At 32.5% G+C, this 27,576-nt stretch overlaps 1 long non-coding RNA gene across 1 annotated transcript in view; it reads left to right on the top strand.

The window, feature by feature from the left end:
- The window catches only part of LOC112475830, a 66,086-nt gene that overhangs the window by 12,362 nt on the left and 26,148 nt on the right, over positions 1–27,576 (top strand). The window contains exon 2 of the long non-coding RNA XR_003044902.1: positions 24,020–24,165. This is a non-coding gene — a long non-coding RNA (uncharacterized LOC112475830). The remainder of the gene's footprint in view (positions 1–24,019; positions 24,166–27,576) is intronic.

Here is a 27,576-nt window from a genome sequence, read left to right as displayed (position 1 = left end):
TTTTTGATTGCCTTTTAAGGCAATCCTGGAATACACACATCATTAAAAACTGGGTCTCTTTTAATTCCAAGATTCTCGAAGGCAATCCAGGAGCATATGAGGACTAGATGTGATGTTAAGTAAAAAGCCTTTAAAGGGTAGATAGCTCTGCCTCAGCCTTGCAGGGAAACTCTGTGAAGACAGTAGAAGTTACAACATAGGAAATAGGAGAGCACTGGTGTTTATACTCCTGCACCAGTCATGGGTTAACAGCCACTATAAACTTACCAGGGGCTGTAAATTCCAAGATATTTCCAGATACTTTCAGATATTCTCTGTGCATGTAGGCAAAGCAGGTTTTAGCAGTGTAGGGGTAGCCCTCTGACAAGGAGATGCAAATGATGGCTTCTGGGAGAGCAAATAAACCATAGCAAGTGTGTCAAAATAGTAAGTGGATCTGAGAGGATGTGGGTGGAGCTGTGATAGTGCCTGCTATGCCACTGTGTATGTGTGTGTGTGTACGTAAGTATATACATTTTTTTTCAGTTATCTCTTTATAAACATATTTCCTTATTAAAAATGGTCCTTGGTGACTTTACTTGGAAGAACTATATACCATGAGGACACTAATATGACCTTCCTACACTTCTACCTTTCTCGACAGTTCTTCATCTCACATCCATAACATTGAAAAACTTATTTTAGGATGCCTGATGGATATTTTTCAGTTTATAAAAGACATTTAACCTAATCCCAGTCACAGAGACTGGATTAGTGTTTGCATGGATTTTTTTTTTTTTCTTTTTAAAAGATTCAAAGGAAAGGGCAGTATCACTGAAGGAGTCTGGTCTTATCCAAGGGAAACTTGGTGGATTATCAGCATTACCTTCCTTCTTGGCATATCTAAGGATTGATACAAGTTACTTAAGGATTATTATAATGTCGTTTATGATTCTCCTATAGAATATAAATTTAATCAAGTCACAGAATCATATATTTTTGAAGATAGAAGAAATCATGGTGTCACTTAACTCAATTCTCTCATTTACAAATGAAAAAGCCATAGCTGTGGAGATAAAATATCTTCCCAGGAAAGTGTAGATTTCAAAATATGAAGCGTGATACTTTTGACTCTCAGCTCAATTATTTCCCTGACCCTTCTTCTTTATATGCAATTCAATTTTAATAATGTCCCCCACTGTCACTCTGCAATATGAACATGTTTTTTTACACAGTAGACACTTATGGCTATATTTAAAAGAAAGCCCAAATTCATATGTTACAAGGGTACATTCATTATGTTGTAGCTTCTACAGTTTTCAATAGCATATTTTAAAAATTCTTTCTTATTCCATAATTATATGGTAGTGTGAGATTGATGGTTAGATTTTCTAAGTGAGTATAAAACTTTAAACATAGGCAGTGGTAGGACCTTTTTTTCCACTTTGAAATTGTTCTTCATAGTGATACATGATCAGGAAAGCAAAAATCTCAGTTTTCTAAACAGTGTACATGCACAGGAGGTCACAGTGAAGGTTACCATGGGAGTTCTAATTCTGAATTTCCTGAATTCTGTGGGCTTAAATCATAACTTTAATGTTCCATTAATGCAGGGCGTTTTATTACACTGAATTGTTTTATGTCTTTTATTCTGCACTAATGGACATTGTGTTGATTTCTGTGAATATCAAGGAGAGCTCAGTATTCTGGTAAAACTCTTTTTAGTTCATGTTTTATTTTTAAGATCTTTTTATTTGAGTTTGACTAAAACAATTTAAAAGCTTTTCTATCAATAACCATTTTTTTTTATTTTATAGAAAGACCAATCAACACTGTTTTATGTATTTAAAATTAAGATGTGCCTTCCAAAAATTTGGAAAAATTTATGATTTGTTTTATTGTTTTAGAAACTTTAAAATACCATTAAATCATTAGGTGATATCTTTGTCACTCAAATTTAAAAACATAAGGCTATCATAAAAAAGAAATGAATAACAAAAATTTCAATTGGACATGAATATAAATCACACTTATAGTGTAGTTCTTTAATTCTGGAATAATTTGTGAATTTCTTGATGGGAGTGATCATGTTTTAATATATTATGTATAATCAATCAGTTGCTTAATAAATTAGTTAGTTGCTCAATAAATATTTATCAAATTAAATAGAGTTCTTGAGTTCCTAAACGTATTGTGTTTATCCTATTTTATCTATTCCAAAACAGGTATTCTCAATTTAAGTCAAGGTGGAACACACCACTTCCAATAAGCTTAGTGATAGTTCTGAGCATTATTCTGTAGCAAATTAAAAGGGAAGAAAGACGTGACTTGGTATTCTTTACAAACCTATTACGTGAAAACAGACTCAAAGCTCAGTGAAAGCAAGGACTGTGTTTTGTTTGCCATTCTGAGCCAGTAGCTATAATGTAATGCTATTTGAAATTGGCTCCCTAGACCTTAAATTGTGTGTTTACTATTTTAGCATCATGCTGACATCTTCATAATATGACAAATCTAATATGTTTTCATATATGTTTTGCATACATATTTTTTCTTAGAATGCAAATATTCTTTTGGTATAATAAGTATATAAGTTTTTGAGGCATTAAAATTAATAACAGATGGAATAGTTGAAATAATTGATGATGAAGTATGAAAAACAAAGAAGGAAATCCAGATGGGTAAGCTACTGATATAGGTCAAATACTTCCAATGGGCCGAATATGGGTGACTCTTAATATGCCACAGGTGTTAATTCTCATATTCAAAATGATATTCTTTTTTTCAGATGTGAAATTTATTATTCCAATAGGTAAAATATCTTGGCAGAGGGAAAGTGAGGAATCTAGGGCATGGTAGCATAAAAAACTAAAATACATCTATTAAAGTTGAATATTTGTATTCTCTTTAATCCACAATTTTATTCCCAAGTTTATATTCAACAGAAATGTGTACTAATATTCACCAAAATTTATGTGCAAAAATATCCATAGCCTCACTTGTAATATTCAAAATATAACATAATTGCAGGATATATATAAACATATATATGTATTTTTTATTTATATTTGCATTATACTTACATATATATATTTTATACATGTAAATGTATGTGTAAAATACATTAAAAATTCATGTATATATGTAAAAATGGGTAGGTTCATACAATGGAATGTTATATATATTAATTAATGAACAAACTACAATTACATATAATAAGAGATAGAGGTTTTGCAAAGATAATGTTGCACGAAAGTAGGCAGACACAAAGTTTTATGCCACATGATTCTAGTTATATTAATTTCAAAAACAGAGAAAAATGGTTTGTGGTTTTGAAATTAGGTGAGTGATTACTTTGGGAGAAGCGGTGACTGGGAGGGAGCTCTTGCAGGGGCTAGCGATTACTCTTTCTTGACCTGAGTTTTGGTGACACAAATGTGATCAGTTTGTAAAAAATTCATTGAACTGTACATTTATGCATTGTAAACTTTGTTATGTACATCTACACTAAAATTTCAGTTAACCAAAAGAAAATATGCTAAAATAAAGTGTATTTTGGAGTCATATAGATTTAGGTCTAAATGGATCTCTAGTTTTACTTTAAGTTGCTTTTAGGTTGCAGGTGGGGAAATGAGGCTGAACTACCTACATTATTCAATTGTTTTAAAGATTAAGACCAGAAAAAAAAATAGTCATGGCATAAAATATTTAGATAAAAACTATTAAATTTTTGTTTGTTCTTACATAAAATTTCAAATGAGCACAGTTAGAAATCAAATCTCTGATTCTAAAGCCAACAGTTTTTTCTTACATCATATGGCCTTTCTTCTACTATGATTTTACTTTTAAGGAAGAATTACATGTTACGCAATTAAAGAAAAAAAATTGACTTTTATCAATCACTTTTAGCCTAAATCTTTTTTTAAAAAAAAAATCTAAGATGAAGGAGAAACATGTTTCAAATTTTAATTCTTTTGAACTCTCGATGGCCTCAGAATAACTAGTGATGCCAGTACCAGATGTTCTCGACAGTGATTTTGATTTACTGGTTGGTATTTTCTTCCATGAGAGTTCATGATCTGATGATTTGTAACTTAACTAATAATAATTAAAAAAAAAAAATGAGGGAGAGAGAATGACTGAGAACAAGAAGGGTCTAGATAGATCTCTTTATAACCTTGTCATGCTGTCACTGCACTCCCAGTTAACAAGGAGTTGTCTTGCATAACAGCTTGTGTGTTTGTCTGCCTTATGACACAACTGAAAGATATTGACTTTTTAAAAAAAGATACTCTTTTTTCATCTGAGCAAAATGTCATGATTTCTTGTTTGACTCACCAGGTCTCTTGCAGGTGGCTTTTGAGTCATGCCAATTTCTCCTTTACCAACAGATTCATTGAAATTGAATATAAGTAGGGTCTATTTAAGCTAGGAAAAAGAATATTTCCTTCTCTTAATTTTTACAATGTGTAAATAAACTTCTTTGGCATATGTTGCATGAAAATTCAAACTCACAAATTTGACTTTAAGTCAACAAGTGATGACAGGTCAGGTGACAAACCTGGAACTTGGCATGAAAACTGTCTACTAGTTTCAGCTGGTTCTGAAGGGATGGATGCAGTTGTAGACGCTAATCAGGTGAGCTAGTGTCAAGCAGATGAAGATTTCTCTAACACAATTTTTTACAATGCCTAATACCAGGGTGGCTACAATAGGAGGTCAGAATCACAACCAATGTGTGCATTTACAACCCTGAGCAATAAATGGCTGTCCATTCATGAAGGTGAGCATTTGACATTTAGAAGATGTATTGGTAAGAAACAGAAGCCCAGTCCCTCTATGTAATTCCACTAGAATTTCTTATGTGGTGAAGCCTTGGGATTGTGGGTAAGATCAGAAACAATGAATAAGAATAAAGCCCAACCAGAGTTGAGTGAATAATCAGTTGCAGGAAAAGAGATGCGTAGAAGAGGTTTTTGTGACACTGGAATCATTTCCGATAAGGAGCACTGGAGAAACAGAGATGTCAACTTTTTGTAGCATAGTGCTGAAAGTAACGGCAAATGAGGCTAGGCTCTTGCAACAGTAAGTTAGCATGTTTGTTAACTTTTATTTTTCTGAAAACATAGGAAGGGCTGCTTATTATGAACACTCAGATATTTAGAATTCTGGGCAAAAGAATAAAGGATATGAGGTGCAGTTGATACTTGTCTAAAATATTTATAAAAACATAACTGTATACATTTTTAGAATAGTTTCTTTTTTTCCCTAGAGAAGGCAAACCTATAGAGTAAGAGAGGAAATTTCCACAGGGTTGGCCATGGAAATAAAGGATGATTGCAAATGGGCACAAGGATCTTTTTTGGAGTGATGAGAATTTTTAAACCTAGACTGTGGCAATGGTTACACAAATCAGTAAATTTAAATTATTTAATTGTACAACTAAATAAATTACTATAGTATGTAAATGGTACTTCAATTAACCTGTTTAGAAAGTCTTTAGTATTTCAATTTCTCTGGTTAACAGGCTTCACTCTTCACTGTCTTTTCTTTACAATATGCTGTTTTTGTTAGTTATTCTTTCATTGTGTGTGATCCCTTATAGCTAATACAGACCATCAAGAAAAAAAAAAATCCCAAACCAGACTTTGGATTTCTTGACATCAATAAAAATTATCATTTTTTCCTCTTATCATGGGAAACAGAATAGAAAACAGATTAAATCAGTGTCTATTTGTCTTAAGCAAGATACAACAGGTTTCTGAGCTCTTATCAAAATATAAGCCTATGTTCGGTAATAAAAATAAGACTCTGCAATGCTTGCAAATCTTCTTTTATAATCCTTCTTTATGTTAAAATCATACTGGCGTATGTTTTCATATTTCCATAAAAGAATAAGAAGAAAGCATCTTTTTGTACCTTTTATATGTGAGAGAATTGGTATAGAATGTTACCACACACTAACCTTCAAGGAAAATAGAAAAAGTGTCAGAAACACCCACCCTCCTCCCTGACTCCCACACTGAAGGCCCTGGTATCTTATTACTTGGAAATAGGTTTTATAATGTGCCTTTCCAAAACTATTGCAGCCCATGGACACAACTTCTTTGTGTTCTGCTCTCTTTTTTTTAAGTAAGGCCAATTCTTTGGGTCAGGACTGATGACTGAACAATCTCACTTTCAGGGAGAGGGCTTGAAGTGGAGACATTGATACATTCCATGACCCTGAACTTGATAATATAAAAATCCCATGGAAAACATACGACAAATCTTTAATCTGTTTTCTATGACTGCTTTTACTATATTGCATTATCATATTTAATACTGCTTTGAATAACATAATATATTGTGATTATATAGCCATCTCATATGTGTATATACCACATTTACTTTATTCCTTCATCCACCGGAGGATAATTGGGTTGCATCCACTCTTTGGTTATTGTGCTACTATGAACATGAGAGAAAAGATATACCTTAGGGATTCTGATTTCGATTATTTTGGATATATTCCCAGAAATGAGATTTTTAGATTATATGGTAGTTCTATTTTTAATGTTTTGAGGAAACGCTACACTGTTTTCTATTGCGGTTGCACCATTTTATAATTCTACCAACATTGCACAGAGATTCCAATGCCTCCACATCCTCACCGACTTCTCATTTCCTTTTTTTTTTTTTTTTTTTGATAGACACCATCTTAATGGATGTGAAGTGATATCTTGTGGTTCTGACTTGCATTTCTCTAATGATTAGTGATGGTGTATATCTTTTTATACACTGGCCAGCCATTTGTATATCATTTTTGGAGAAATGTCTATTCAAGTCCTTAGCCCATTTTTTAATTGGGTTATTTGTTTTTTGTTTTTTGTTTTTTGATGTTGAGTTGTGGTAGTTCTTTATATATTCTGGTCATTAACTCTTTATTAGATATATAATTTGTAAATATTTCTCTAATTCTACAACTTGCTTTTTCACTTCGTTGATTGTGAACTTTGATGCACAAAAGTTTTTAAGTTTCATGCAATCTTGTTATCTGTGCTTTTGGTGTCATACCCAAGAAATCATTGCCAAGATCAATGTCATGAAGATTTTTCCGTATGTTTTCTCCTAGGAGATTTATGCCCATAGGTCTTAAGTTTAGCTCTTTAATCCATTTTGAGTTAATATTTGTATGGTATATGATAAGAATCCACATTCATTCTTTTGTATGTGGGCATCCAGTTTTTCCAAGACCAATTGTTAAAGAAACTGTCCTTTCCCCATTGAGCGGTTTTGGCAGCCTTGTTGAAGATCATTTGACAATGTATGTGAGAGTTTATTTCTGGGGTCTCTATTACATTTACAGCAATCTCTAGCCTTTAACTCACAGAATAAATTTACTATTTAATTGGCCACCTGCTTGAAAGAGAGGGTTAAATTTTTCAACAGTGAAAATAGTCTGCTTCTGGTAGAGAGATGACCTGAGTCAGCAGGAGTTTCTCTTTTTATCACTTGGCCTGTGCTTTGGTTTAATGCTTGGCAATCTTCAAGGCACTATCAGAGTATGTTTTTCTTAATTTTCTTCATCAGCTTTAACATTAACACTAATACATATTACCTATTAATATATATTCCTATGCCTGACATTATTACTTTTGCATATTTGTGTGAGTTGACATCTAGTATTGTAGCCTTATAGCCATTTTAACTAAGAAAAGGTCGAACTTATTCAGGGAACACTGACAAATTTCCAGTTAAAATGGTAATTGTTTAAAATATATTATTAGAATATTTCAATGACTTATACATGATTTTTTATAGATTATTTTATAATCTGATGTACAGTGACTCAACAACTCCTGTTACCAGGAAGCCAATGTTCTATTTTTTAAAATATGTCTTAAGAATTTTTTTTTTTTTTTGGCTAACTGTAAACTTTAGACTCTATTCAGTTATATTCTTAAGAAGATTGAAATTTGTATGATTCAACTCAGTCCAGATCTAGATTGGTATATAAATTCCATTTTTAGGACATATCATGGTTTATATCTCCATATGGCAAACATCTTTCCAGCTTCATCATCTTTTTGATCCTGCCTACATTCATTCTGGTACAACTCATTTTCTCTTAATTTTTTCCCTACGAGTTGCTTTTAATCCATTCAATTTACTCTTTATTCCATCTCTACTAAAAACAAAACAAAACAGACAAAAAGAAAAAGAAACAAAACAAAAACAAAAACCTCATCATGATCTTCTACTCTTCTTATTAAAATGGGTTTCTAGGCCTTGAGGTCTATTTATTGAACCACAGGTATATAAATATCCTCCAATAACATTATTGGGTCTCTAGTGACCTTGTCCACAATCAGCCACTTCCTTGATGCTATCAAAACCCTGACTACACAGAAGGAATTTATCATGGCAATAGCTTTAGTTTTATCTTCTATATTTGCATACATGAATCTCTAATAAGGTTAATATTGATTATGATAGGGTAATTTAAAATTACCTTTTATAAAATCATCTGCTCTTTAAGGCATGTAAAAACAGAAATGTTACATCCCAAATACAAGTAATTAAATTTCCCCAAATTTCCTCTTTCTTTACATTCATCACTTAAAGCCATGTAGAAATAGTTGAGGAATGACACCAAAAAAATAATTTTGTTAGATTTTTGCCTGAAATTTTTAATGAAAAGTGTTTCTCGACTTAATAAAAAGGAGGTTTTCTTTTGACATTTTGTTAAACATGCTAAATTTTTTTACAATTATTTTGATAGTTCTACTTAATTTAATGCCACATAGTAGATAATAGGAAAAGAAAATTAATTTACTATGACTTTAATGGGATTCTAATTTAATCAAAACAGTTCATAAAAATATAAATGAAACATATGCCAAAATCTAAGTAGTGAAACACAATAATAAAAGCTAATTATCTGTATAATTTTTGTTTGAAATAAAATGTGGCCATTTATAGCACTGACTATATATAATTTAAGAAAAAAATGCTATTTCTGTATTTATGAATCAACAATATTGCACTGCGATTTAAAATTAATTTAAGTATTACTGTAGTCTCTATAGATTACCGTAACTTATTCACTTAAAAGTGAAATCTCTTCTTGAAGCATCGAGGTCAAAAACTCGCGTTAAGAAATATGTCTTTATTCCCATAATTTACTGGTCATTATAATTTAAAATTTATTTGAATTGCATTTAAGCCCCAAATTAATATTTATAATTCATTCATAGGACATAGTATGAAGAAATACAATAAGGTTATAAGGTTAGTGAATTTAAATACATATTTGATTCATAGCTTAAGGAATGGCTTTGGAATCTGCATTTTAGTAAGCACCTAAGGGAATTCCGATGTACATGGTCAAAATGCTCACTTTCCAAAAATTGTTTTGAAACGATACTTGTTTCAAAAATTGAAACAAAAGGTATATATTTTAGATCATTTGCCTGATTATCATTCAGCATTTCCAAATAACTGCTAAGCCGCTTTGATCTGGGTGTTTTTGTAGTATATTGACACAACATGTCCGGAATGAAGTCATCACTCTCCCAAGCATTCTTTTTTGCCTTTATTTCTTATTTTTTTTAGTAACACCTTTATACTCATTGTACTTTTTTCTTTTTCATCCACCCTATAGCCAATGCTTCATCTCAACTGTCCTTAAACTCATTGCCACTTCCCTGAACCATTACATTAAACTTCAATAGACTTTTGAAACTTCTGTTCTAATTCACGTGGCACAGTGGAGTCAGATTATTTTCCTAGAGTCATCCCAATCATGTTACATTTGCATAAAAATTTTTAGAGTCTTCAATACATACCAAATGAAATCTACAGTAATTTTTATGTGAAACCCAGAATTATGTCCCCAAGCTGACTTTTCCAATCTTAACTAATCATATTTTTCGCCACACAATCTCTCTGTTTTATTTTGCTTTAAACTACAAACCAATTAAACAGTTCACTATTCACTACTTGAATTACTCTACTCATCCATTTTATGTTTATAAAAGCTCCTGGTCAAAACGTTTCCTGATTTACCCAGCTGGAAGCAATATTCTTCTAAAACCAAATAATAACTTTTGTTCTTTTCCCAATTAACCTTATATTTAATATTATGTTAAATAATGACATACATATAAGTCTAATTTTCTTTTCTAGAGTATATATTCTAAGAGTATGGAGGCTATTTCAAATTCATACACCCTCAGAACCTGTTTAAAGCTCTCTATGGAATAGCCTTTAAGATTTTTCAACAAATAGTATCTGATGTCCCATTTAAACTTTTACTTCTTTTGAACCAGTGCCCACAAGCTAGTACATATTCTTTTACATTAATAAACTGTATAGAAATGCATTTATTAAATTTAATATTTAATAAACATATGTATAGAATTTTTGCCAGACACTCTTTGCATCATTAAAGATGTTATATATATTCCATGGCAAATTCTTATTGTTATTTTATATATGATGAATGTATAAGTCAAAATACATTTATCGAAAGCAATATTGAATATGCTAATACAACATAGTAAAGACGGTCATAGAAAACAGCTTCGTATGTATATTGAAAATATTCTTTTATCATATCAATTATAAAGTAAAACATAGGAATCTAAATTCACTGTAAGAACTAACATTTACTTTACAATAGAAACGGGCATATTGCAGGTAATTTTTAGAGATGTTTTCAAGTTATGAACTACTTGGATTTACTTAAGCTCTTTATGTAGACACATTAGCTTTTCGTACCTGGTTGTGGAGAATCGTACAATACCCTATGTACTGCTAATTAATTTTAAATTACCATTTCATATGGCTTTTCCCCTTAGAAATCCCCTTTAGTATAAGAGTAAAAATGTGATGGGAATGCTTTATTGAACAATTATGGAATTTAGCTTTCAAATAGATTCTCATTTTTATTAAAACTAGGCTTGCTTTATCTACGGAGGATCTTCATTGTGAATTATTATTCTATTTATGCTAAGAATACTCTCATTCTTTTTATGTTTTAAATGTATGCAAGAATTGGCAAAAATATAAATTATACAAGAAAAAGGTATATAATTATAGATTTCAAATCAAATATCCCCAAAATCAGGTATTAGAGAAGACAGTAGTTAAAATTTGTATGGGAGGTAGACAACAAGAAAATATACAAAATATTAAAATAAGATCTTCTCTGTAATTATTTTGTTGTAAAATTGATTTTAAAAATAAATATTTATTTTCACTTAATGTTAGTTTGACTCTGAAATTTTGAGTTTTAATAAGCTATTGGAAAATTTTGTGTAGATGCCATGTAGATAATTAATTGTATGTGCCAATTTGGAGTTTTGTTGTTGTTGTTGTTGTTGTCGTTTTAATGGAGTTCATTGCAATGCAGATGGTGTATAAAGACGTGGGACTGAAAGTTATTCTGAAGGTGAGGACTATAGAAAAAGAATAGCTGAGGCATCAGTGTTCATTCTTGGGGCACTCCATCCTTTAGTAGTAAAGCAGTCAATCATTTCCTCCTTTGTGATTTTATTTGCCTCAGGCAGATAATACTTGGTATCTTATATATACCTTTAATAAAGATGCTCCATTAACGTTCCTATAGCAAAAGGTGAAAACCAGAAAAGATCAAGGAAATAAGTCAGAGAAGTAGGAAAACATCACATGGAGTCTAGTTAAGCGGATTGATAAGAGAAGTTCAACCCTCAATGCCCCCACTGGGCACTGAGGCTACTACCTCCTGGCTGCCTGAAATAACTAAAAACAATACACACATTGATTACTGTGTGCAAGACACTGTTTTAAATGGTTTATTAATGTTAATATCCTTAATCATCACAAAAATGCCCGGAGGTGGGAACTATCATTATTTGTAAATTACAAATGAGAAAATGGCAGCACAGGGAGGTTATAGAGCTGCTCAGCACCACAGAGAGATGGAAGTAGTGGGAATGAGCATTCAACCCAGGTAGTGAGGGACCAACTCAGGAAGAGAGGAACCAATGCAGGTAGTCTGGCTCCAGCATCAAGCATTCATAATTTTTTCACTTCCTTTTTTGTTTCGGGTTTTGTCTCCTAAAAGGCACGTTAACATTCTAACTCCAGAATGTGACCTTGTTTAGAAATAGGGTCATTACAGATATAAGTAGTAAAGTTAAGATGGGGTCATACTGAGTACAATGGGCTCTTAATCCAACGAGACTGAAAGGAAACTTATGGAAAATCTTAAGAAATGTCATAAGTTTGGAAAAGATGGAACATAGGTTGGAAATAGTAACAATTCATAAGAATGAGAATAAAGAAAACATACATAGTACTGGTATTTGAAGTTGGTTGCTATTGAATGATAGAATAGAAAACTTGGACTTTATTTTGTTTTGGAGTTCCACTAAAATTTTCTGACTAGACACAGAATGTGACAGGAAGTATGCTTCGGGAAGATCAATCTAACTGCAAAGACTTAGATCTTGTGGAGTAGAAAGATCTAGAGACAGGATGAATAGTTAGGAGACTGTGATTCTCAGAGGCAGTAGTATAGGTAAGACTTATGAGGACAACTTGTATTTGAGAAGAACCTTTGAAAGAGATTCTGGGGAAAGAAAATTCAGAGGATATAATATTGCATATGTAGTAACAGAGAAGATTAAATAAAATAAGTTCATGCTTGAAAACTGGGTGAATGAAACTCTAGTTGTGGCATTAGAGATAGTCTGTGACAAGAGAGGTATTTTGTTTTATTTTGTATTTAATGTGGACTTTCTTAAGTATACGTTACTGGTGATACACCTAGATGAAGATATCTTAAAGGTAGGTAGAAATGCATAACTTAATTTTGAAAAGAAATAGAAATCAAAGCAGCTACCATCCCTTGGCTGGCTGTGTAGTTTGGGCCAGACAATAAGAACATTAGGCTGTGTCTTATTTAACCTTAAATCCTTCTGTGAACTCAAGAAGTTGTTATTCAGATTTATCAAGTGAGGAAAAATGAGGCAGAGAAAGGTAAAATAAATTACCAACCCTGCACTATTAGGAAGTGGGGAACCAAGCTTGGAACCCGGGTTATTGTACTTTAGACTTTGAAGTCATCTTTATTAAAAAAAAAAAAGATAATTGACCTAGGTAATTAAATGAGATTCATGGGTGTTAAGTTAGAGAGTCCAGAGGGCCAGAATCATAGTGTTAAGAATATAAGAAATAATATCCTCCAAAGAGAGTACTTTCCAGCTATAGAAGAGAGTGAAAGCTTCCTTCCTTAGCCTTGGGTGATTTTCCTTTTTAACCAGAGGTTATTTTAGTGGAAATGACCTTCAAATGGCTCTAGCATCCATTTTACAACCACTAGATTATATATATCTTGAAATATCATTTCTATTAAGCCATAGCATAATAAGTTCATTTATATAATAGTAAGAATTTTAAATAAAAAAAAAAAGACATAAAAGTCTTATACTATAGGGCTAGTCAGTAAAGCTAGAATCCGTCAGTAGCTTAGTCCTAAATGTTATAAATATACACATAAGGCTCAAGTCATTTAAAATGTGTTATTATTTTCTAGGATGGTTTATAAAAAAGTTTCAGTAAAAAGTAAATAAAATAATAATAGCAATGTGACAGAAGGGACATAGTGTTCCATGAATGTTATATTTCCCTAGAGATTTTGACTGAATGGATTACCTTTTCTACTATTCCCCTTAACTAGCTTTGACATGTGTGTGGTAGACTGTTAAGTTTCTATATTTAGCCTAAAGCTGAGTGAATTTCACTGAAGTGTAAAGCAATTTTAAATATGTTTGTATAAAAATTTGCTGAATTTTAAAGCACTTTGACATCACGGTGAATAAAATATGACTCAAAACACCAATCAGCGTAGTTAAATATACTGACTAGTTATGCTGTTTAAAATATGAAATTATGCTATTATTTTTGGTCCATATAGGAAGCACCCATCTTTTTTATTATTATCATAGCTAAACAATTTGTATAGAGAAGAAATATTCGGCATAGTAATAGATTTAAAATAAGTTTCATCACCTTAACCTTAATAGATTCAATAGAAAAACCAAAAAACCTCTAATTGTTAGCTAGATGCTTTTTAGTTCCCAGCTTTTGCAGAAAGCTATGGTGGTCTTCAGTGTACTGACAGTAAATTGACCCGATTTCTCTTCAAGGCTTAGTCTATCATGGGTATTTTTAGCTAAGCCAGTTTCTGTGAAAAATATAGCATCATAATCCATTTTAGAATATTATTTGGTAAAGATTAGAGCAGAAACATAAATTAAAAATAGAAGGTGGAGATATTACTGCTGTGATGTTATGGCAATGATGGTTATTTAACTTTCTTTTTAGCAATCCACCAATGCACAGATATTAATCAGGCAATAATGTAAAGACATATCCATTACATAAAGGAAATTCTATCTAGAGCAAAAGTATTTAATGTACAATGAAAATAATAACATACTTCACTTGTGATTGGACTCTAATAACTAGCAACATACTGGAGGGCATTATAGTTTAATATCACTAAAAATATTAATATTGATAATTTTTCAGCTTTATTGAGGTAGAATTGATACATAGGAATTGTATATGTTTTAAGATGTACAACTTGATGTTTTGATATATGTATAGATTTTAAATGATCACTACGAACAAGTGAATTAACATAATCAAGTGAATTCACATACTCATTATCTCACATAATTATCATATTTTACTTTTTTTTGTAGTGAGAAAACTAAGGCTCTATCTTCTTAGTAAATTTCAAGTATATAATGCAATATTGTTAACTGCAGCCACATACTGTACATTAGATCTCCAGAATGCATTTATTCGCATAATTGAGTCTTTGTACCCTTTGACCACCATCTGGCCATTTCCCTCTCTGCCCATCTCTGTCAACCACTGTTCTGTTCTCTGCTTCTATGAGATTGACTATTTTAGATTCTATATGTAATTGAGATTATGTATTATTTGCATTTCTGTGTCTGAATTATTTCACTAAGTATCATAAACTCCAGCTTCACCCATGTTGTTGCAAATGGAAGGATAGCTTTCTTTTTAATGGCTGAATAATACTGGCATCCATCCATGACCAGGCATTAAGGTTGTTTCTATACGTTGGCTATTGTGACTAGTGTTGCAATAAACATGGGAGTGCAGATATCTCTTCAATATACTGATTTCACTTCCATCAGATATATACCTGCATGTGAGATTGTTGGATCATATGGTAGTTCTATTTTTAATTTTTTGAGAAATCTCTATACTGTTTTCCATAATGGTTGTGTTAATTTACATTCCAACCAACAGTGTACAAGAGTTCCCTTTTCTTCACATCCTCACCAATACTTCCTAGCCTCTCAATTCTGTTTCACTGTTCTGTTTGTTTTATGTCAGTACCATGTGGTTCTTATTACTGTATCTTTATAATTAAAAAGTGCTATTTCTATAGATTTCTTTTTATTTCTCAAGATTGCTTGCCTATTTTTGATCTTTTGTGGTTGCATATGAATTTTAGGATTTTTTTTTTCTTTGTATTTCCGTTGTGCCAGTTTATGCACATCAGATAAAACAGCCACCTCTCCCACCAGTCAGATTGGCCAGAGATTCTCAGTGCATCTCAAACCTTTGTGTTCATCCAAACCACTGTCTTTGTTGTTAGTAGCTCCCTGGAGACTGGAGTATGCCAAGTTCCATCAGTCCTTGAGACAGGTGCGATATCAGCTCATCTCTCAATAGCAGCTCAATCCTCAACATACAGTCCAATTCCCTTTCTCCACAGGGAGAAGCTGGGAAGCGTTTATTACCTACTCTGCACTGAACTGAGGAGAGGAATTGTGGCAAATAGTTGCATACTTGTTAAGACCACATGATTGTTCAAACTGTTGCCTTGCTCTCTGTCACTCCCAGGAGCCTAGTAAATGCTGGGCCCCATCAACCCTTAGAGACGGGCATGGTAGAAGCCAGTCTTTTGGATAGCAGCAAGAAAATTTGGGGGGGCTACATGTGTAAAACAATCCTATCTAGGAGGAAGATGGAGTCTTGGTTTTATTGCTGGAGTGAACCACCTGCCTGTTCAAACACCTCGGGTACTAAAGATTGTCTGCCCATCAGCTCCTAGTGATGGGTGAGCTGGAAGCCAGTCTCTTAGGAACCAGCCAGAAAAGTTGAAGCATTAGATTTGCAGTTTAAGCCCTTCCAGGAAGAAACTGAGAGCTGGGCTTTATTGCTGTAACAAGTGGTACATGGGGGAGGAGTCATGGGAACAGCTCACAGGGCTATTCAGAATCATTGCTTTGTTTGCTGTAAAGCCCAGGAGACTAGTGACTACCAGGCCCCTGAGCTCCCAAAGACAGAAGAGTTAGAAGCCAGATCCTCAGGCAACAGCTGGAAAAATCAGAATGCTAGATGTGGGGTCTTAAGTTTTATTGCTGCAGTGAGCTGGGAGAAGAAGACACAGTCGGTGCCCACATGTCCATTTAAACTCCCAGTGATTGCGTGCAACTTCCAAAGGCAGGTTACTTATATGCCAGACTCGGGCAGCAACTAGAGAGTCTGAACATTACATATATAGCCTAAAATTCTTTCCAGGAAGTAGCTGAGAACTGGGCTATATTACCTTCTCCCTCTGAACTGACCAGGATGAGGAGACACAGAAAGTGCTAGTGAACCCATTGAAAACCACCTCTTTGTTCTTTATGGTCCCAGGGGACTAATGAATGCTAGGCTGTTAGCCTTCAGAGAACAGGGAGATATAAGTCAGTCCCCTGGGTACAGTTAAAAAAGTTAAGGTACAGGGTATGTGGTCCAAAACCTTCCTCTATCAGAGGGAAAGCTGGAAGTTGAGTGTTCTCTCCTGGTGCTTGGCACAGTCTGAGAGAGGGGTTTATGTATCAACTTTTCCTACCAGTTTCAATGTAGATATTGTCTCAGTTAACCTGGTGTGCAATAGTCTATCAATTAGTTTCTGAATTACTTACAGATGGAATTGATCCAGGTGTAGTTATTTATTCAGTGTGTCCATATTGACAAGTTTAATTTTAAAACTCCAGCAGCCATATACTTGTTTTCATTTCGTAGAAATATTTTAAATTATCATTCCTCCTTTCAATCCAATGTTAAATATATAACAGGAGTAGGTACTCAATAAATATGTGTTAACTGAATGAATGGATGAACATGAAGTATTACTTAAACATGCTTTCCATTTATATTAACTGATTTGACTTTCATTTTTTTTTTAATAAAGATAAACTTACTGAAAGAAGGAAATAAAGCAAACAATTGGTTTTATAATCTCTGTGATCTCAAAACATCTTCTGGTTAGATATCTAAACTCTTAGACTCAATGTAACTTTTTCAATGTGCATAAATATACTTGAATTTCACTTAAAAATCCTTTTTAACTTGTGTGCTTTTGTTCTAGTATCACTAAAAAATGTAGATGGTGCTATGACTGATGACAAATGAGATACTTCTTTCTAATGTATAAATCATTTCTAAAAGAGAAGTCATTCTTCGAGATAATCATGCTAAGCGAAATAAGCCAGACAGAAAATGTTGAAAATCACATGATATCACTTATATGTGGGATATAAACCTAAAAGCAACAGACGAACAGGACAAACAAACAGACTCATGGACATTGACAATAGACTAGTGATTACCTGAGGGTAGAGGGGAGAGAAGTGGGGGGAGGTAGATGAGGTAAAAGAGGTCAAATATGTGGTGACAGAATATCTAACTATGGGAGGTGAACACACAATGTAAATATATGTATGCTTTACTGTTAAAAAGTATGGCTGAAACTTGCTGAATTTCATTAACCAATGCCACCATAAAATACATCCATACATACATGCATACATACATACATAAAAGAAGTAATCAGGCTTCAAAAGTGTTGTGCTCAGTGCTTCCTTCTCAACTGAAGATCAACAAATCTTAGTAGTGTGAAAACGAAGCAGAATTGTTTGGCCTACCAGCAGACACTTCAAACTCTGTAACTATATATGAAGGAAAGTCACTGGATAGTCTAACTAAAATATGGTTTAATATTGGAAATGGAATTTCCTTTTCATTATTTTTTTTATGAAGAGAAAAAATGCAAATGAAGAACAATGTTTGCGTCTTAGACATTCAATCTGCTTCCAAATGAGTAGTTTATTAATTGAATTCCATGAACTTAATAAAATTTTAAAATGTTAACCGCTACTACATATATTTGTCTGTGATCTCTATAATTTCATGCTATATTGTTATAAAAGGATGTGCTTCAGTAAAGTGAAATTGATTATGTTATTTGAAGCATTAATTCTATTTGCATTTATTTTGAAGAAAATGCATACAGGAAATTATAATTTTTGACTGTGCTTATCTAGGATAGAGCAAATGGTACAAATTTTCTAATTCTAACTTTTGAAGACCTAACACTTTTGAGAATTATGAGTTAGATAATTGTAGAGAAAACAATTCATTCCAAAAATAGACTGCTATTCACATATATACAGTTATCCTTTTAACTTCATTTTAAAATCAGGTAAGTTCTGATTGCAATTGCATTGTATATATATTTCTCAGGTTGCATTTTGTTTTTCTGAAATTCCCCCTCCCCCCCCCCGCCAATGTCTTAATTTTGTTTGCTACAAGTGAAGCATTATATATCTATAATTTAAATCTGCAGTCAGAAAATTTGAGTTGGTAGAAACCTTTTGGATCATTTAGTCTAAATAATAATGTTTCATAGGTGAGGAAAAAGTACAAAAAAGAAAAGTATTTCTAAGTTTTTTCTAAGATCATTTAGGTAGAAATCAAATGTCCTAGTTTCTTAGCAAAAGTACACCTACTCTTTCATTTTTATTATGTTGGTGTTTGATGGGCAGATGTTAAAAAATATATCTGTTATTCTACTATGGTAGCTAGGATATACTTATTGATAACATCAAGCAGGTAATTTTGCAGTGTTGGAATAATGAACCATCTTTAAAGTCTCATTTAACTCACTTTCATAAACAAAAAATGTTTCAAAAAATTTTAACTAGGCAAAAAAACTAAGCAACCAATATAACTACATGATGCTTGAATACAGTACATACTAATGGATGGATTATATATTTTTTGAGCTCTATATCAAGGTTAAGGTATAATATTAAAATGTTATATATATGTATATATAATTAAATTCTCATTAAAAATTATTTCTTAGGTGAGAGAGAGAAATTTAATATAAGAAATTGGTTCACACAATTATGCAGTCTGAGATGACCCAAGACCTGCAGCTGGCAAGCTGGAAGCCCAGGAGAGTCAATGTGTAGTTCCAATCCAAGTCTTAAGGCCTGAGAAACAGGAAAGCTGATAGTGTAAGTCTGAAAGCCACCAGGCTCAAGATCCAAAAAGAGCAGATGTTTCAGACTGAATCCAAAGGCCGAGAAAGACCAACATCTAAGCTCAAGCAATCAGGCAGGAAGAGTTTCCTCTTACTCTGCCATTTACTCTATCCAAGTCTTCGGTTGATTGGATGAGGCCAACCCATATTCAGAAGAACAATATGCTTTACCCCATCTATTGATCCAAATGTTAATTTTATCAAGAAACAAGCTTACAGACACACCATAACAACATCTACCCAAGTGTCTGGGCATTCCGTGGTCCAGTCAAATTAATACGTAAAATTAACCATCATGCCAGGCAAATAATATCCGTGGTTTGAACTAGGTTGTTGTCATTGGACTATAACTGTTGACAGTAGAAAACATGATATGGAAGTCATGGAGGTGGATGAAATCGCTTCCAGAGAATAAGAGTGAGAGAAAGGTGGGACTTTTACAGAAATCTGTGGGCTTTCAAAACTAAAGTGTAAGAAAGAGGAGGAGAGAGGACAATGAGATGGACATGGAAGAAGACAAGTGGGTAAGAGGTAAACAAGGATAGCGTCGGTTGTGGAAGCCATGTGAGATATTTTAAAGGACAAAATAGGTGAATGGTTCAAATGGACTAAAATATATTTCTCAGATTTAACTGCAAGGGAGTCATTGCAGACCTTATCAAGAAGAGGATTAGTGGAGTGATGGAGAAAAAAAATCCAGATTGAAGTATGTTGATCTGTGAAAGGGATTTGATAAAATTAAATAAATAAATAAAAACAGAGAGAGTGAAAGTGTGGTGTTTATGCAGTTTAGCACTGATGTAAAGATGAGACAGTTAACTTCAAGTTTGAGAGGGGAGGACCATGGGGCCAAGGGGACAATTGAATAAGACAAATTTTTTAAGAAAAGAGATGTTAATTTTGACTATACCTTAAATTTTTCAAAGATAATCAGTTATCAGTTATCTGCATTTAAAATAAAGGTTCTAGAGTTGAAATAAATATGTACATACTTATTTTTAAAAGAGTTAGTATGCATAGATAGGTTGCCCATAGAATTTCATATATTGGATTTTTCCTTGCTGGGTTTCATACCCAGAAAGTTCAGAAGTGATTCCTTAAATAGAAAAAAAAATCGATATAATTCTTACCTTGTATCATATTATTGCTATAATACAATGGAATATCATTGCTGGTTTTCTGTAATCCAACCACAGGACCTTCCTCAGTTTCTAAATCTTTATAAGCTCCATCAGGTAATTTGCCCAAGAGGTTCCCTCTTCTTGAAATAGTTTCCAGAACTCCACTTCACCTCTATCCTCTCCCTAATTAATACCTGCAGGTTTCAGATCAATCACCATTTACTTGATTTTCTTGACCTCTCTTGCTAAAACAACTTCCTCTAATAAATAGTGTTACCTCATTAATGCCTCTCCTCTTGGAAATTTCCTGAGTTTTATTTTTATGTTTATTAGCTGGTTCTTTAATTAATGTATATCCAGTCCACTAGAACATAATCTTTATTAAAATATGGCCAATTGTATTTTCTTCTTTCATTGTATCCACAGCACCAATGAGCCCATCACAAATAATGAGATGTTCAATAAAAATGTGTAAAAGTATTAAATATATAAACCAAGCTTGTATTTAGCTAAAAATTGGAAATGTGTGTGAATAAGCTAGCTAACACAATCTATATTAACCTTCACATGTAGTAACTGTCAATATTACACTGAAAAGATGAAAATCATTTTTCTAAAATGAACCATGAAATTTTATTATATTTTTATTTATTATTATATCTGCTACAATATCAAATTTGTATTTGATATTCATTTGAGAGATAACAACTTATACAAGTTTCCTTTCCTATGAGCTTTCTAAAATATTTAGAGCCATTGGACATATTTTTGAGAAAAACTGAAAGAAAAAGTCTCAGATGTAATATGACATATAACATTTAATATCTAATAATTTGTTTCAAATGGTTTGAATCATCTAAGTTGCAACATTGAGAATTGTATAGGAAAAATATTTTACTTGAAATAACTGTTCGTATGTTTCATGACCAGCTAGTGAATTTAAAACCTTTCCTAGAATCAAAGAACAAATCCGTAATCATAGAATCATAGACTAATAGATTTTCAGGGGAAATTTATGCCACCAGCACAATTTCCCTGAGAGCAGGGAAATGAAAGAGGTCATTTGCTTGTGTTTTACAGATAAGGTACTGAGTTATTTTTCCTTCCATTGTAATTTATTTATGAAATTGATATATAAAATCAGAGAGACTAGAGAAAAATTTAAATTTATTTCTTCTGCTTCTAGGTCAAGAGTCTTTTATGTTTGCAACTCAGTCTACAATTGATTGATTCAAGTAACTGTGAAAATACGAATCCACTTTACAAAACTAATATGATATACTGTCATATTCTATGCTGTCATCACGTTACCTTGTGTTTTTGCCATTTTCCAGATATAATCCTTCAGAAAAGCATGCAAATTTAGATGTTTATTGCTGCTGCTTCTGTAAGCTATGTTTCTTACTGTGATCACTGTCTCCTTATGTAAGTCATCATGAAATTTAATATTCTATTCCAGAATTTGGAAAAAAATTGACATCAAGTTTATTATCCTGTATTTTTAGAATCTGTCTTCCCACCCTATCCCTGATTTAAATAAGAAAGCAATTGGGTTTTCTCTCATTTCTTAATTCCTAATTTATAAAAACAAATTATGCATTTAAATAATCATTAAGATTTATGTTAAAACCTACTAAAATTATGTAGGAACTTAAAAAGCCATTACTGGTCATTAGGTGTTTTATTATATTTTTATTCTTCAGTTTTTGATTTGCAACTAATTGTCTTCTAAAGTTCAGAAGAAAGCAAAATAAAAAAGTTACTTTTCTGTTTAATTTTTCATCATTGTGACTTTGGTCTCAACATTGGTATTTTTCTATCACATTTTTCTTTGACTACAGATTAAAACAAATGAATAATCCTAAAACAAAACAAAACATGATTATTGGTATTCCTTAGAAGCTTTTACTTGACATTTTCAATTTTGTTTCTCTGTTCTTTTTACCATTCTTTTAACTTTACTTCACACAATTTCTGCCTTGCTTATGCATATAACAGTTTGTTTTTTGTACAGTTTATGTTAAGAAATAAGTTTATTATGCAGGTTTATTTGCATCTACTAATCTTAAAGTTTTATAAATTTGCATAACATTGTTATAATAAAACAAATTATTGTTTTGTATGTTATATATAAGGCAGAGATGTTTAATTTTCAAGATGTTTTACAAGTTGGACAGATAAGTGTGATATGCTTAAGTTTAACTCCTATTTCTACAACTACTAAGTTTATGATTGATTTTTTTCAACTTACCTAAGTATTTTGTGTATCTGTGTTTTTGTTGGTAAATAGAAGTTACCTCCTCATAAAGTTATGATAAAATTTTGAATCATTTAAAGCTTTTTAAATTGTGATAACACTCCTCTGTAGCCTCCAGCAGCAGGCCTACCCACCTTCTTGGGGCCCCTGGCAACGGAACCATCCTACTGCAGAACCTTATTCCAGGCCTAGCCATGACACCAGCTTACCTATGGTCTTCAGCTTAAACACTGCATAAGTGGGTAAATAAATTGTGGTATATAATACAATGGAATTCATTCTGTCTTGAAACAGAAAGAAATCCTTACATTTGCAATACCGTGGATAAATCTGGAGGAGATTATCCCAAGTGAAACAAGTCAGTCATAGAAGCACACTTACTACATGATACAATTTATACGAGGAATCTAAAATAGTCAAATTAGTTGAAGCAGTTAGTAGAATGGTGGTTGCCAGGGTCTGGGGCAAGGGGAAAATGGTGAGGTATTAGTCAAACAGTACAAAGTTTCAGTTATACAAGTAGAATAAATCTTAGAGATCTATTGTATGACATGAAACTTATACTGTATTATTTACCTAAAATTTTGCTAAGAAGGTAGACCCTTATGATAGGTGTTCTTATAAAAAATGACAATAATAATAAAAAAGGAGAAAACTTTTGGAGGAGATAGATATGTTCATGACATAGATTGTGGTGATGGTTTTATGGTTTTATACTTACCTGTGAACTTATCAAGTTGCATATATTACAAATGTACAACTTTTTGTATTTCAATCATAACTGAGTAAAGTGGTTTAAACATTGCAATAATCTTTTTAATATGTATGATAATGAAAAACGTGATTTAATGATATCTTATCAACATTTTTCCACTTCTAATAGCCTATTAATAATTAATTTATTAAGTGCCTACCTAGTTCCAAGAGGGCAATGCCCTCTGTGTCATATATGTATTCAATAATTTTATCTTCATAACACCTCTGTGATTTGATATTTTTTATTATTATTATTATTATTATTATTATATAGATAGTTATATGACGGCATGTAGATATACTAGGTTTTACGTGATGCCACATAACCCTTTGATTATAAATAACTTAATACTCAAAAATTGTATCTATCTTTTAAGCCATCTGTCCTTTATGGCCTGGATGTGTGATGTGGCTCTATTCCACATGGTCACTCAGGGATCCTGGCTGATAGAAGCTCCACCATCTTGTAGCTGCAGCTTTTGTAACACATATCTCCTTCATCCTCCACAGTATTAGAGAAGCATGCTGAAGATTTTCATGATGGCTCTTCTGCCTGCATCTATGGGCCAGAACGAGACCATCTGTAACTTTACCACATCTGTGAAATATGGAGAAATTGCTGAAATGTTAAGTGAGCTCCACTGTCTCTGCTACAGGTAGGAAGTATTAGAATTTGGACCCAGGCTGTCTGATCCTTGAGTCCCATTAGCTAAGCTGCTGTACTCATTCCAAGAATAATTTTAACAATGTAGTGTGTGTGTGTGTGTGTGTGTGTGCGCGCGCATATGCGCACATGCCTTTCTGAAATCGATGGTTATTACCAAAAATGTATTTATTCTTCTTCTTGAGCACACAAAAAAGGGTTTTTAGTTCTCTCCAATGAAATGTATGTACTACTTCTGGGCCAAAATTTATGTGAAGCCGGTATGATCCTTCATGCTTTCTTTCCCTGTTAGAGCACAGGATGAATCTCACAGTGAAGTAGCTGTGTTTTTGTGTCTTGAGGAAATACATGGACAGCCTCCTAGAGACCAGGGACAGGCAAGTTCAACTCTGTTTTGAGAACTTCTTTTCAAACACTTTTATTTGTATTTGAGCCATTTCAAATTTAGATCTATTTGTCTCATTAATTTGCATACCATAAGTATTTTGTTGAAGCATTTGGAATTGTTGATATTTGCCTAAGTTTGACATATGAAAATACAAATTTCATAAAGTTTAACTTAATAATACGGTTATCAAACTTTTTACATAAATACATTTACTGTTTTCTCATTAAAAGGCAGTATAATTTATTTTCTGCTTTTTTTTGTAACACTATCTGCTAATGTCATTGTTAAATTGACTATGCAAAATATTTCCTTTCTTTATTAAATTCAAGAGCACATTTTCCCATTCTTTCCAGATTTAGTGTATGTCTAAATAACTACTTCTTACTTTTTCATGACATTTTGTTTCAGAACAACAGTTTCTCTTAGTACTTTCATTACATATGAATTCAAACCAAGAAATTATTAAGTCATACCTCCCTCCGCACTTCTTGTCTAGTTGGTAGAGTTACAATGTTCTTACCAGTTTGTTTCATTTCCCCCTAATTCTTTTCATCATCCATATATCTATTCTTAAGTGAATTAGTTTTTCATCTAGGCAGATGATTTCTAGATATATATACAATTATATGTTTTCTTTTTTATTATTAGATATGATTCTTTGAATAAGATTCATTTTATTAAAAGTCTATAAAGTCCTATTTTCCACACTATACAATTTTGGTATTTTCATGTGATATTTATGTCCGGTGTTAAAATTTCATGCTAAAATTGTTGATTACTCATAATCTCTCTGTCATTATTTATATCTAAAGACACATTTTGTTGCATAATTATTTTCCTTGTAAATTACTAAGAAGCATTTTATTTTGCTTTTACCAATCTTCTGGTGCCACATCTGTTGTCTTCATTTACACCCAGTTTTATAATTTTTCTGGGGTGTGTTCTTTCTCACCCTCGTGCTCACGTTAAAGGTCTCTTGGTTAGAATGGAAGATGCCAAGCCAAACACGTGAGCTTGTCTTTATGCCATGGAACTTCCTGTTGTAGCCCCAGTTTGCAAAACCTGTTATTTGGCATAACAGATACAGCCAGCTGTTCGCTTCCTTTACTTTTTCTAAATTAGACCTTTTACTGGAAGGAGAGATAAAAACTTGACTTGAGCCTTCTGTCCTTCGGTCTCATTTCTACCTGAAATGAAATAATTTTCTTTCCAAGTCAAAAATACAACCTCTTAGGTAAAATTTTATTTGGTTATTCTTAAACAAATTATTTCTTAATTTTTCTCAAAAAAAAATCTTTGTTCAAAAAAACACTGGCTCTGACCTCTTCTTTTATTTATCTGTAATTGTTCTTCATAAACTATGCTACAGGCATTAAGCAATGCAAAGTATCTCTAATTTATCATATGATTTTTGTTTGTTTATTACACTTCCACTAAATTAATTTAAAAGAAAATTCTCGGAAACTTGTTCCACAAACCCAGCTGGTTAGGGAGAGCATCTTCTCAAAGAAAGGCATCTAGATGCTATGCTCTTCTACAGACCACATGTGTAGCCATGGTCACCCCTTAATCAGCCATATCAGTGGGGGAACATTACTCAAAATGGCTACACATATCTAGCTCTGAAGTATATTTTCTGAAATGAACTTGCCAAACTAAACCATTTTTCCCACTATGAAACCACTTTCCATGTCCATCCATACCATCTGTTCCTCATGAAAATGGAAAATGAGCTTTATGTTGACCTGGCATGTGTTAGTCAATTGTCTGCAACTGGTTCATTAAAAAAATACTAGTGTTTCTTCTACCACTTTATTTTCTTTCTTCATTCAAAACAATTATAATCATTACATTATCTTTTTGCTTCACATGTCACATCTCTCCTTAATACTTTTAAGACCAATTTATTTGGTTTTATAGTCATTTAATACTTGCTGTACTGGTGAAATTATATACTCTAGTTCTTGCTTTCTGGGAACTATGGGCTCAAGCCATACTCAGCGAAAGCCCAACACATTTTTTTATGTTAGAATTAAATTATTGTCTAGGTATATATATGGCATTATTTCAAAATGATTTTAGTTTGAAAATGGCTTCTAATTTTTTTTCATGAAGTTAACTTAGAGAAAGCTACAAGGAATATAACAAATTGTAACTAAATATCCAACATTTGTGAATGAATTAAATTAATTTTTTTGGCTGCATATGATCTCTTAGAGCTAGGTTTTGAGTAACTGGTCATGATAGAAAGGGAAAATTGGTAATTCATATATGATAAAACATGTATTTATCTATGAAAATATAAGTAAAACATTGAGTGCAAGAGGGAGTATTCACGTTTTAATAGGAATTCCCATAAAATTATTTTAATGACCTTTCAGTAATACATTTAATATTATTTACTTCAGAAGAAATATATTTTCACTACTCTTATTAACTCTCAATCAATGTTTGTTAAATATATGAAAAATTCAAAAGAAATTTCTAAATGGCATGAAGACAGAAATGAAACATACATAATCTATATTGAAATGGTCATATCTTGAAAGGTGAAAGAATTGCCACTTACAGAAAAGGAAAGTTTATACCAGATTTATTCATAAGTGTCCAAACTTTGAGTCAACAGAGATGTCCTTCAATAGGTGAATGGATAAATAAACTGTGTTGCATTTAGAAAATGGAATTTTATTCAGCACTAAAAAGAAATGAGCTATCAAGCTATGAAAAGACATGGAGAAATCTTAAATGAATATCACCAAGAGAAAGAAGCTGGTCTGAAAGGCTATGTACCTATATATATGATTCTAAAATATGACATTCTGGAAAACACAAAGCTGTGGAGACAGTGAAAAGATCAGTGCCTGTCAGGGGTTGCGGGGTGTGGGACAGAGGAATAGGCAGAGCACAGAGGAATTTTAGGTCAGCGAAAACACTTCGTATAATATTATCATGATGGATATATATATCATTATACATTTGTCCAAACCCACAGAGTGTACGAGAGTGAATCCTAAA

The sequence above is a fragment of the Pteropus alecto genome, unplaced genomic scaffold (genome assembly GCF_000325575.1).
Source record: "Pteropus alecto unplaced genomic scaffold, ASM32557v1 scaffold152, whole genome shotgun sequence".
Lineage (NCBI taxonomy): Eukaryota > Metazoa > Chordata > Mammalia > Chiroptera > Pteropodidae > Pteropus > Pteropus alecto.
This window is presented reverse-complemented; position numbering and strand designations above follow the sequence as displayed.